This window comes from Sinocyclocheilus rhinocerous, unplaced genomic scaffold (genome assembly GCF_001515625.1).
Source record: "Sinocyclocheilus rhinocerous isolate Xijiao unplaced genomic scaffold, SAMN03320098_v1.1 scaffold4318, whole genome shotgun sequence".
Taxonomy (NCBI): domain Eukaryota; kingdom Metazoa; phylum Chordata; class Actinopteri; order Cypriniformes; family Cyprinidae; genus Sinocyclocheilus; species Sinocyclocheilus rhinocerous.
Genome location: NW_015655409.1, coordinates 32,903 through 46,227, shown reverse-complemented (window position 1 = coordinate 46,227; position 13,325 = coordinate 32,903). Strand labels below are relative to the sequence as shown.

Sequence of the window (13,325 nt, the reverse complement as noted above, 5' to 3'; positions counted from 1 at the left end):
TCATTCACCACCAGCTGCAATGAATGTGCTGTGCAGCTAAGGTCTAGAATATCGGCAAGCCTCAAGCCCTTCACCATGTTTGCGCCATTCTCTCGCAGGACAAGAACTACACGGTTTTTGGTAATTTTTCATTCCTCCAGCATGTGCAGGAATGTGTCTTTGATATATTCCCCAGTATGGGATCCGTGCATTACTCTTGTATTTAAAACAACCTGCCTTCTGTTCCATTCATTGTCAATGAAATGGCATGTTAGGCTCATCATTGACTCTGTTGATCCTGACCAGCAATCTGTTGTAAAGGAGAGTGAGAAGCCAGCATTCTCTGGCTGGATCAGGGTTTTTATCTTGCTTACAACCCTTTCGTAGATTTCTGGCAGCTTCTCAGTACGGTAATACTTCTCACTTTTTAGTGCATATCGTGGTTCTGCCACATCCATGAGTCGCTTAAAGCCAACGTCAGAGACCATAGTGAATGATTGGTTGTCAGTAATTATAATTTCTGTGATAAATTTGTCCATTTGTTTTGATCTGTCATCCAGATTTGTAAATTTTTTTGTTTCTGAAACATGTCATGTATTGTAGGCTGGCATATGGATGTTGCCCCCTGCTCAGATTCAGGTTCGCTTGTTTGTGCAGATTTATACAAGTCATGTTTTCTGATGACTAAAACATAACCTACAATAGTAGAGGTGACTATTCAATTCATCATCTAATGCACATCAATGGATTAACTTAAAAAAGCACAATGTATAAAATAAGTGTAAATAATTTAACTGTCTTCATAGCTCCATTGTAGAAGTTGTTAACAAGAACGCAACTTTTTTCATGAAACTATAACACTAATAGCCTATTATAGGCACACGTAGTTCAATAGCCTATTAAAATGTCTCAATTTTTGTCATCCTAATCATACACTGGTATTGCGGTATTTTAAAAAATTCATATCATAACAAAAATAAACACCGGTATTCGGTATGAACCGGGACAACTCTTGATGGGCGAGTGCGGGTGGGAAGAGACTCGTGTGTGTGCGGGAGAATAAAATGATTTGCGGGACTCCCGCAAAATAGAAATTACCTAAACATAAAGTGTCTAAAACATATAAATTGTTATTTAGCTGTTTTGCACGAAAGCAAAAAGAACAACTAATATTAACATTAAAATTATTGACGTGCAAGCTAGGCATAGTTTCTATTTATAACACAATGCTTTTCTGTTAAAAATAACATTGGTTTGTGAATGTTGATGCTTAGTCTAAATAACACATATTTTATGGGGAGTGTTTATGCTGGGATATTGTGGAGCTTAGGAGATGTTACAGAACCATTTCATGTAAATTTCTTCATGTACTGAAAAAAATCTATATAGATTTCTACACCGATCAATCTTCAAGTCGAACACAGCTCTTTACTCTCGCATGTAACGTGACCGAATCGCAGCCCCTGCGATTGAAAAATTGCGTTTTTTCATATTGCCATATTATCGCAAATGCAATTAATCGTTCAGCCCTAATATGAACAAATAAGCCTGTGAAAATATATCTGCATTAACACATTTTTTATTCCAAAAAGAAAATTTTATTTACTTTTATTTATTTTCTGAAAGATCAAAAGGTAAAAATACAGGTTTATTTTCACACCCTTCTTTAATCATATTTTCTTAGGGTGCCAAAATAATTCTGACCATGTATCTCTCTCTCTCTCTCTAAAACAGCTGCTTTATGTGTAACATCATAAATAATTATTAGCATGTTGCAAAACTGACAACAACAGCAGTGCTGCAACAGAACAACAGAAAGACAAAACAGAATGTATGAATTACCACATATGTGAGTGCAGTGTTATTGAATGAGCATTTTAAGTTGTTGTGCTCATTGTGTTTATGCTGTTACTTTTGATATAGTAATATAATGATTTACAAAGAGACAACAATTAGCATTTTAAAGGCTCTGGTCTCTTCAAAGATAGAATTCGGAGGACATCTGCTTCACTTACTGTTAGAAATTAACAACAATCGGTCCCTCTAGATTCTCTTTGCCACCTCAAATATTCTCAGTCCCTCAAAGTGGATATAACGGCCGGGAAGCAAGAAAACACACATCAGATTGTATTCTCAATACTTCAACTTTATTCATAGATACAAAGATATTATATAGGCATATGTCGAGGGGAGTTTCACCCTTTTAACCAATGAGGAGATAGATGACATACATATAGGATTTTGGCCAAGAATATGGGTTATATAAAATGGCCACATGTACAGAAAATATGGACATATTAGGAATAAACTTGGCAAAGGATGCTGAACTATAGCCATAGTTCAATGCGAACCCCATTACCTTGGAATCCTATCTCTCGTGTCCTTGTCTGAACATTTGAACCCAGAAAGCTAATGCATACATGTGCGCATGCGTACCTCGAATATGAGTAAGAGATATTAAAACATAGCAAGAGAGAGAGATCAGATGTAGGAGGAGGGAATCAGGAAAAGACAACATTGCTCTGTACAGGGAGGGCGAGGAGCGAGGGAAGAAAAGGAGGGTGAAAACATCTGGAACCAATACAGACAGAGAGTGTTTTCTAACACTTACATAAATGCTTTAATGTGTAGATAAGAAAAAAAAAATGTTTTGGCAAATCTGCTTCTTCCACACAGAAATTCATGTTCAGTGAAGCTCCTCCCACAAAAATTACATCATCAGTGAAACCCCTCCCACAAACCCTGCAGAATGAAACACACTGAAGATACTGATGAACAAACAGGTTGGTGTTTTTCTTCATTCTTCATTAATAATGCAGAAGGTTATAAAGCTTCAAGCAGTTTTAGATTTGTTGTAATAGGGTACTGTTCAATAATATTTATGTTAGATAACTGTGTAGTTGATCCAACTTATTTAATGGTTATCCCTATATAAAAATGGGATTTGTGCCTATAATGTTTTAAAAATAATAATTGGAAGATCAATGACCTCATTCATGGAAAGGTGAGAAAAACCTTTGAGTTGCTCTCAAACCAAACAGAAAGATATAAAGAAAATAAGAGTCAAGAAATCTTTCACCTGCACACAGTGTGGAGACAGTTTCACTCGCAAAACAAGTCTTGAGCATTCCTACTGGAGAGAAACCATACACTTGTGATCAGTGCGGGAAGAGTTTCACACAATCAGCAAACCTTAAGAGACACATGAACATCCACACTGGAGAGAAACTGTACACTTGTGATCAATGCGGCAGAACATTTATGTGGGCTTCAGTCCTGAAGACACACTTGAACGTTCATACAAAGGAGAAGTCACATTCATGTTATTTGTGTGGAAAGGGCTTTTCATGTCAGCAACATTTAAAAGAACAAGTTCCTCCCCAAAGAACAATGTCAGAAAGTTTTATTATTGTGTATAATGTTGGTTCATGATATAAATTATATCATAGTGTTTTTTTTATGAGTTTCATATTATGTTAAATTGTCTTATAACGCATGTATCACTTGTAGTTTGCTTACTCTTTCATGAAGGAAAGTAGAAGCTTTTTACAAACTGTTCTTGTTCAGGAAGCTGAAGAAGAGATTGTAACACTTTTAACAGAAATAAAACTTTAGTTTTGGTTTGTATAATGATATTTTAAATGTTAAAATTTTAATTTAAGGTTCCCATAACACTAGTATAACATTTTTTTAACCTCTTTACTCCGGCTATCACCCTGCTGTACGTCAGTAATCATCCTGCACACCCATGACCCAGTATACCCTGCTGAAAAAAACCCAATAGAAAGGACAGAAATTCTAATGGTTTCTGCTACAAATACCATTACAAACATTACAAACCGTCATCTTTTAAAAAATGGTTTTCTCTAGTGTGTTTTGGGACAAATTACATTAGAATTTAGTGGTTTTAACAAGCCACCAATAGAAGCTGACCAATTACCAGTAGAGGCCATCAGGGTCCATACAGTTTCCAGTAAAATCAGTACAATCATTACAAATTTTAAGATGGTGTCTATTGTTGCTGTTTTTTTTTTTTGCTTTTTTTCAGCAGGGTAGTATCAGCAGCATGGAAATAGTAAAATCAGTACAATCATTACAAATTTTAAGATGGTGTCTATTGTTGTTGTTTTTTTGCTTTTTTTCAGCAGGGTAGTATCAGCAGCATGGAAATGATCTTTCTGGATGCCTAATCATTATATATATATATATATATATATAACATCTTGTTTTATCTCATTTTTAATGAATAATAATAAAAAAGCTAAGCACATCAACAATCATAAGTAAGATTATAGGATTAACTCTGTCCATTAATGTATGATTACAGTACCCACCCAGATTTGACATTTATTTAGTACCAAATAAAAATGACTTTAACACAATAAAGTTATGGCTCTAGATTTAGGTCTCATGGCTTCTTGTAAAACTGGAGGGGATATAAAGCATTATCCTCTTTAGTTATTCTCTTCACTACAGAATCTGATGTTAGACACTGCAAAATGCAATATCAATTTCAATATCAAGTAAACAGCTTTTCAGAAACATCTTCACAATCTTATTTTGTGGATATGGAATTCACATTACCGTTCATTCAACTGTTTAAGTTTCAGATATTTAGATGGACATATAAACCAAGGATGTTGTTTTTCATGCTAAACTTTTAGTTAGTTTTTTTTTTTCATAAGGCTACATCTTATCATTAATACGTGTTTTCATTTATCTTAATTTCCATATTTAGACTAATTTCCTACATGCTGCAACTTTGTGTGATATTAAACCTCAGAGGAAGAAGTTTAGTTTCACCGCGCTCTCTGTTTTGTTTTATTGTGGTGCTGTTTAATACAATCTGTTGGAGATGTTGTTTCTGTAAGTAGAAACATACAGTTTTTGAAACTGTTCAATTAATATTCTCATCCTCACAGTCGTGACTAAGTTTGGAAGCAAGCAGGAATATCTGGAGGAGTATCATCTGAACTGAGATCTGCTGCTGTGAAGATGCTGTTTGTTAAAGAGGAGAGTGAGGAGAACACGAGTGAACCAGAAACCTGGAGAGCTACAACAGTATAAAACAACAATAAAAGAAACATCATTACTCCATAATAACAATCACAATAACAACAACTGTAAGATTATAAATTAAAAGCTTCACTAAAGAGATATGTTTTGAGTAATTTCTAAAAACAATCAAAAGACGGAGCATTCCTAGGAAAAGGCAGAGAATTCCACAGCCTGGAAGCAATACAAGATAATGACCTCTGACCCATAGTTTTGAGTTTACAACGAGGCTGGTACAGAGTAGAGAACCAGCAGAGCGGAGATACTGAGATGGTGTGGAGCTGTGACCAAATTACAAATATACTCTGGGGCCAGCCCATGTACTGCTTTATAGGTTAAGATAAGAACCTTAAAATCAGTGCGTAATTGAACTGGAAGCCAGTGTAGTTGAGAAAGCACAGGAGTGATATGACTGCGGGATGGTGTGTAAGTTAAAACACGAGCAGCTGAATTTTGCACATATTGCAGCCTCAGAAAAGGAATGCCTAGAAATCTCTTTGTAATGATCTCTTGCATAAATTCTTCCACTCATCTGTTGTCATCAGTTTTGCAACATGCAAATGATTATTTATGATGTTATACATAAAGCAGCTGTTTTAGAGAGAGAGAAAAAATGGGGCCCTATCATACACACGGAGCAATGCAAGTGTTTTTTGCTAGTTTCAGCCCGACATAGTAATCATTTTCACGTCCTGTGCCACATTGTTTAAATAGCAAAATGCTTTTGTGCCCATGGGTGTGCTGGTCTGAAAAAGAGGTGTGTTCAGGTGCATTGTTGGTGCGTTGCTATTTGAGGCAACTGAAATAGACTGCGCCATTGACCAACTCAAACCTGGTCTAAAGTCAATGGCACAGTATTTTTGTTGTTTTTTAAAGAATGCGTTAGTAATATGCACCTATGTCCACAATGCACGTACACTCTGCTTATTACACACACAAGGACGTGCAGCAGCACACAAACATGCCAAATATTAAAAACGAAAGGATTACAATGTTAAAAGATTATTAGCCTATTGTGTATTATTGTCAGGGGGCTTTGGTGAAATCCGGCTTGTTCTGTAGATGATGCTCGCGCACAAGCAGATCCGTTTCCTCTCTGAAGAAATGTTCAGTCTTTGCTCTTGCAAATTCCAGCATGCATTATAGCGAATCCGCTATGGTGCAAGCGCAACTGGCTCTTAAAGGTAATGGGAGATGAGACTCTGATTGGTTTATTGCACGTTATGCCAAAACACACCCATGACTCATTAAGAGAATAGGGACAACACTTTTAGACCATGCGCCAGGCACGCCGACTGTTTATCCTGTCGTGAAACTAGCAAAAGTGGACTCGGACACACTCTAAGTGCACCTGCGCATTGCACTTTAGACCATGTGCTTAGATCGTTAAAATAGGGCCCATGGTCAGAATTATATTGGCACCCTTAGAAAATATGATCAAAGAAGGTTGTGAAAATAAACCTGTATTTTTTTAAATTTTTTATTGTTTACCTTTTGATCTTTCAAAAAAAAAAAGGTAAATAAAATGTACCTTTTGGAATAAAAAATCTAAATAGTTAGTTAGTTAATAGACAATGCAGATATATTTTCACAGGCTTCTTTGTTCATATCTACCAAGAAAATAGGGCTAGACGATATGGCCAAAATTTATATCACAATATATTTCTTAACTTCGGTTGATACAATATAAACAATATTTTCAAAAAATCCTCAGAAAAACAGTCAACAGCGGCGACAACAGTTGTCTGTACCTACAATTTATGAAAAATTAATTTGCCAAGTCTATGAAACATCCTCCTATAAAACTATATAATATTTTAGAAAACAAATGGCACAAATACATTTAAATGGTCACCTTTTATTGTATTTAGCCTTCTTGAATGAATGAGAAATGTGAAATCACTGTCAAATAAACATAAGACTCTCAGTCTCACCGTATTAATATAAATATATTTAACTTTAAACTATAACATAGGCTGAATATTCTTATAGATTGAAAGAAAAGTGCTTCAGCCAGGGTAAAGAATATGAAAAGTGCTCGGAGTTGTGGCAGAAAACAGAAAAAAAGTGTAAGCAACAACAGAAACATGTTGCTGTAGACAGACTCATTCTCTGCCAGCAGGAGGCGCTTTAGAGCAAAGACTAGACTGTGCACTCCTAATACTTATGAATGGGAGAAAGTGCAACGCCCAATATGGCGAATAAGCCCCGCCTACTAAATGAAAAAGCCAATCGTTGATTAGTAAAGTCATCGTGTCACTGCACAGCTGCCGTTAGAAGCTCCGGTTCCTATAGAAACAGGCAGCATTTGCAAACTCGTGCTCATGACTGCGCATGTGCATTGGCTGCTCTAGCCTGAAAAATAATCCCTTTTTATGGCTATTTGAGCATAAGAAACAACAGTTATGAGGCAGTTGTTGTAAGATTTCATTGGTGATTTCAAATATGAAATTTAATTGCTTGGTGAACAGTTTTGGAGAATTTGATGTTTCCTCATTCAAAGAGATAGGAGCTGCACTTGCATTCCCGGGAGGCTTTTTAAAGATGGCCAAGTGAAATAACTTGTTTTAAAGGCACAATATGTAATTTTTCGCTGCTAGAGGGTGCATATTCATAACAAACAAAGAGACAAAGGCGTAGTTTGATGACGCTGTGACTGAGTGTGGAATCATGGGAGTTATTGTCTTCATCCCCACAGCCAGGGTCCGTGTCACTAGTTAAAATTGCTTATTTCTCTGGATTTAAACATTCTTCGAAACGTGGGATAATGTAAGTACAGTTTACAAAATATATAACACTGTTCTAGTGGTTTTTGGATATTTTAATAAAAACATTTTACATATTGTGCCTTTAAAGGGATGTTAACTGTTTTTCAATACCAAGTACGCAAATTTCAGACATGCATGCCTAATGATTTATTAACATAGTAGAATGAAGCAGGGTGAGGCTGAAAGCCGTTGAAGTGAAACGAGGTCGCTGAACGAGCGTGACACACGGCGGGAGCGGAAGAGACTTATGTAATAGGAAATAAAGACAAAAGCAAACAATTCAGTCAAACATATGCTACAAAATCAGTGCTGTACTACGATTAAATTAAATTAATATATATGCATATATAGATGCAGCCTTGATAAATGGGGCAGAGCAAGAACACATCCGCTGCAGTTTTATATTTAGTTTGTTGTAACAGAAACAATCTTTAGAGCTGTTGAATAATATAGATGCAGCAGCAAATAATAAGGGACACTTTTTTCAACAGAATGTATGTTAGATAATTGTGTAGTTGATCAAACATATTTAGTAGTTCTCCTTATAGAAACGTGATTTGTGTCTATAATATTTTAAACATTATATTTTGAAGATCAATACCTCATTCATGAAAAGTCTCAGGGAGGTAACATTTATAAAATTGCATCAAAAGGAACAACATTTTGAATAGAAATGGTCTGTTACACCAGGGTTGACTTTTATGTACTTTCACATTTCTGTTTTTGTTTGTTTGTTTGGTTGTTTGTTTTTGTTTGGTTGTTTTTCAAGTTACTGACAAATGAACTGTTTTTGCTTTTATTTTAGAGTTTATTGAAGAAAGTGAGGAGAACAAAGAATTGAGTGAAGATGAGGAGAAAAATCATGTCAAAACTGGAGAAAAACCTTTGAGTTGCTCTCAAACCAAACATAAAGATTTAAAGAAAAGAGGCAATAAATCTTTCACCTGTCCTCAGTGTGGAAAGAGTTTGACAAGCAAAACAAGTCTTGATGTTCACATGAGAGTTCATACGGGAGAGAAACTGTTTACTTGTGATCAGTGCAGGAAGAGTTTCACACGATCATTAAGCCTTAAGAAACACATGAACATCCACACTGGAGAGAAACCTTATGAGTGTTCACACTGTGACAAGAGATTCAGTCGGTCTTGTGATCAGTGCGGGAAGAATTTTGCACGGAAAGGAATCCTTATGACACACATGAGAATTCATACAGGAGAGAAACTGTACACATGTAATCAATGTGGAAAGAGTTTCACATACAAAATAAGTCTTGATGTTCACATGAGAGTTCATACAGGAGAGAAACTGTACACATGTAATCAGTGCAGAAAGAGTTTCACACAATCATCACAACTTAAGAGACACATGAACATCCACACTAGAAAGAAACCACACACTTGTGATCAGTGCGGGAAGAATTTTGCACAGAAAGGAATCCTTATGACACATATGAAATGTCATACAGGAGAGAAACTGTACACATGTAATCAATGTGGAAAGAGTTTCACATACAAAAGAAGTATTGATGATCACATGAGAGTTCATACAGGAGAGAAACTGTACACATGTAATCAATGTGGAAAGAGTTTCACATACCAAAGAAGTCTTGATGTTCACATGAACATCCACACTAGAGAGAAACTGTACACATGTGATCAATGCGGCAAAACATTTTTGAGAGCTTCAGACCTGAAGCAGCACCTGAGAGTTCATACACAGGAGAAGCCACATTCATGTTATTTGTGTGGAAAGAGTTTTTCACGTTTTTCAACTTTGAAAGAACATCAGAAAATACATACTGCTGTGAGAGAGTACGTGTGCTTTGAGTGTGAAAAGACTTTTACTACAGCGAGCCGTTTAAAACGGCACGAGAGGATCCACACTGGAGAAAAACCTTGCAAGTGTTCACACTGTGACAAGAGATTCAATTATTCATCAAGTCTGAAAACACACGAGAGGATCCACACTGGAGAGAAACCTTGCAAGTGTTCACACTGTGACAAGAGATTCAGTCATTCATCAAGTCTGAAAAGACACGAGAGGATCCACACTGGAGAGAAACCGTATCACTGCACTGCATGTGGGAAGTGTTTCAATAATTCATCTTCTCTACACAATCATACAAAAAAACATTCACAGTAAGTATTCAAGATTCAGCTGAAATTCTGCTCAAATCAAAGATGGAGTTCCTCCCCAAATAACTGTCAAAACATTGTATTGTGCTTTCTTATTTTTCTTCACTGTTGTTTTTAAAATTACTGAGTTATTCTTCCACTTAAGATGTATTTAGAAAATGAAGATATATACTGTCATGTAGCTTTGCAACTGATTCGTCTGTGCTTCTCTTGTAAGAAGGGATGGGTACCAGAACACGGTATTTAATGGGCCCTTTTTTCATGAAAAAAAGAATGCCATTAAAGAACTGGACTGATGTGCAGTATTGTGAGAATAGTAATACTGTTAAAATCTTAACGATACCCAGGGCTCAAATTGAGGGGGGATGGCATCCCCCTGATCGAAAAAAATGACAAAAAGCATCCACCCTCAGTAAAACCCCCATCCCCCCTTACCATCCCCTTTAGATTAATAATGTGTATTATGTAAAACTTATCATGCAAATGAAATATTAAAATACTCTACTGATAATTAACCAACTAAATAACGGCAATTGGCCAATCAGAACTTGGTACTGTATGAAGCTGCGGACAGCTGAAGCAAGTTTTTGCACAAAATAAACCAGCCAAGGTGCCACAAAAACATTCAGCAAAATATTGTTTAATTATCAATATCGACAAAATTCCTCCATTTCAGGGCCCAGAAGGAAAAAACGCTTATAAATAATAGTTCGTTTAATAAGGCTAATATTTCGTTAGATAAAAATCTTTCAAAAAATTAGACAAATTTTGTAATCATTGTGTAAAATTAGCTACAGGAAATGTGGCTCATTTTGTGGCTCTTTAATGTGTCGTGACAGATCACTGTAGCGCCTCAGTTCAGTTCCCGATCAGGGCGAAGTTCACTGGATTTTGTCCACAGAATGATAAGAGCACACATTATTTTAACAACATACAGCGCCGGACATGGACATATTTTCTGGTACGCAAAACAAGTACTTTAAAGGAATTCCTTAGCGTATTGCCCATCCCCTTTAGATTAATAATGTGTATTATGTAAAACTTATCATGCAAATGAAATATTAAAATACTCTACTGATAATTAACCAACTAAATAACGGCAATTGGCCAATCAGAACTTGGTACTGTATGAAGCTGCGGACAGCTGAAGCAAGTTTTTGCACAAAATAAACCAGCCAAGGTGCCACAAAAACATTCAGCAAAATATTGTTTAATTATCAATATCGACAAAATTCCTCCATTTCAGGGCCCAGAAGGAAAAAACGCTTATAAATAATAGTTCGTTTAATAAGGCTAATATTTCGTTAGATAAAAATCTTTCAAAAAATTAGACAAATTTTGTAATCATTGTGTAAAATTAGCTACAGGAATCCCCCCCCAAAAAAGAAAAAAAAAATGAAATTGACAACTCCATCCCCCCTGATTTTTTTTTTTACAATTCAACCACTCACGACACCCATCCCTACTTGTAAGTCAGTAGGAGAGAGATCTATCTCATTAGTTTTCACTTTTACTTTCAGTAATTATTGATCACTTTTGCTGTGAGTAATTGAATGTTCGCAAAGACCCGCCCACCCTTAGTTACTGTTGCTAATGCTGACAAACAAAGCTGCTCTCACACTTCACATCATGTTCTTACGCAGTGAAAAACACAGCGCAGAGCGAAGAGGAAACTGACAACGTGCCAACAGACAAGACAGAGCAGGTTACTTCTGGTATGAAACAAGGTCTCAGGACTCTCAAATTTGGTCATTTTTAAAGAAATTCAAACAATACCATTTTTTGTGTATATATTTTGTGGCTCTTTAATGTGTCGTGACAGATCACTGTAGCGCCTCAGTTCAGTTCCCGATCAGGGTGAAGTTCTCAGGATTGTGTCCACAGAATGATAAGAGCACACATTATTTTAACATATTATTTTATTATTTAACATTATTTTAACTTAAGGCATGGACAGATTTTCTGGTACGCAAAACAAGTACCTTAAAGGATTTTCTTAGCGTATTGCTGTTCCTGTGGCAGCCAACAACAGCACAGCTTAACCCTCCGCACACTTTTTTATATTTAGTTATATTGAAAAAGTTTCAATTCAGTCAATGTTTTTTTTTTACCCTGTTTTAACATGGATTTCTATGGAGACCAGCTGTAGCTGTTGGACAAGATGGCGGACAGCAGCGGCGGCACATAATATCTGCGTTCTGATTGGTCAGATCGCCTGTCAATCATGTTCCTTGCGAATGGTCAATTGTGTAGTTGATCAAACATATTAATAGTTCTCCCTATAGAAACATGTGGTTTGTCTCTATAATATTTAAAAAAAATAATAATTTGAAGATTTTTTAACACAGTTGTCTACTTTCCACTGCTGGGCTCAAGACTGCAACTTTGCATTTTGCAAAAAAAAATTCTGCCGGTGTGACCACCACGTTACCCAACTCATAAGAGCGGCCATTTCTGTTGCATATGTGAAACATCAAACGGCAAGTAAAACAAAAGCGTAACAGAACCGCGCTACTCGTTTGTGCTGCTCAGCACGGACCGTTTAGCAGCTCGGAACAATAATTGAGCGCAACGCAAGCAAACTGGTCCAAGCTCAGAACAGGTTTACTCAGGAACCAGTGTTGATCTCGCGACACGGTTACTGCACAGCGCTGCGAGATCCAGTGAGAAGAGTTTGAACTCGCCGCAGAATGAATAAAGTTGCTGTGAGATTTAGTGAGAAGCGTTCAAATTCAGCACAGAGTTCTGCTATGAACAGATCAAACAGCGCTGACGCAGAAACCCACAAGCAGTAATGCTAACTATAACCATGGTGTGTCCAACCTTTTGAGAGAGAAATTTAAGCACTTTTTAACAACTTTTAAGTATTTCACATTAAAATTGTATTTTTAATGGGACAAAACGCAATGTATATCAAAATATAGTTTTGTGGTAAACAAACACTTATGCAAAATAAATATAAAATACATAAAATCACCACTAGAATCAGTAGATGGCAGCAGAGGAGCACTTATTCGCTTATTAGTCATTCATTTGTTTTGCTTTATATATTGAAATTCTAAAATTGTATTCTAATAATGGTACATTTAGTAAGAGTAGAATATATCAATTTTTCTATATGAAAATTACATAATCGGGACATTACCTAGGATTGTCGGAAGGGGAATAATCGGACCCAAATCAGCCCGATTATCTTGTGGTGTGTACCCAGCATTAGACTGGAGCCCTGCACTGTTACATCAGGGTTCACTTTTATTTTCACATTTCTCAGCGTTTTACAAGATACTGAAAATGAACAATTTTTTACTTTTATTTCAGAGTTGATTGAAGAAAACGAGGAGAATAAAGAATCAAGTGAAGTTGAGGAGAAAAATCATGTCAAAACTGG

The 13,325-nt window shown here is 36.2% G+C and overlaps 1 pseudogene; it reads left to right on the top strand.

The window, feature by feature from the left end:
- Positions 1-2,633: 2,633 nt before the first annotated feature.
- LOC107718251 (zinc finger protein 271-like) lies at positions 2,634-13,278 on the top strand (annotated as a pseudogene).
- Positions 13,279-13,325: the final 47 nt, after the last annotated feature.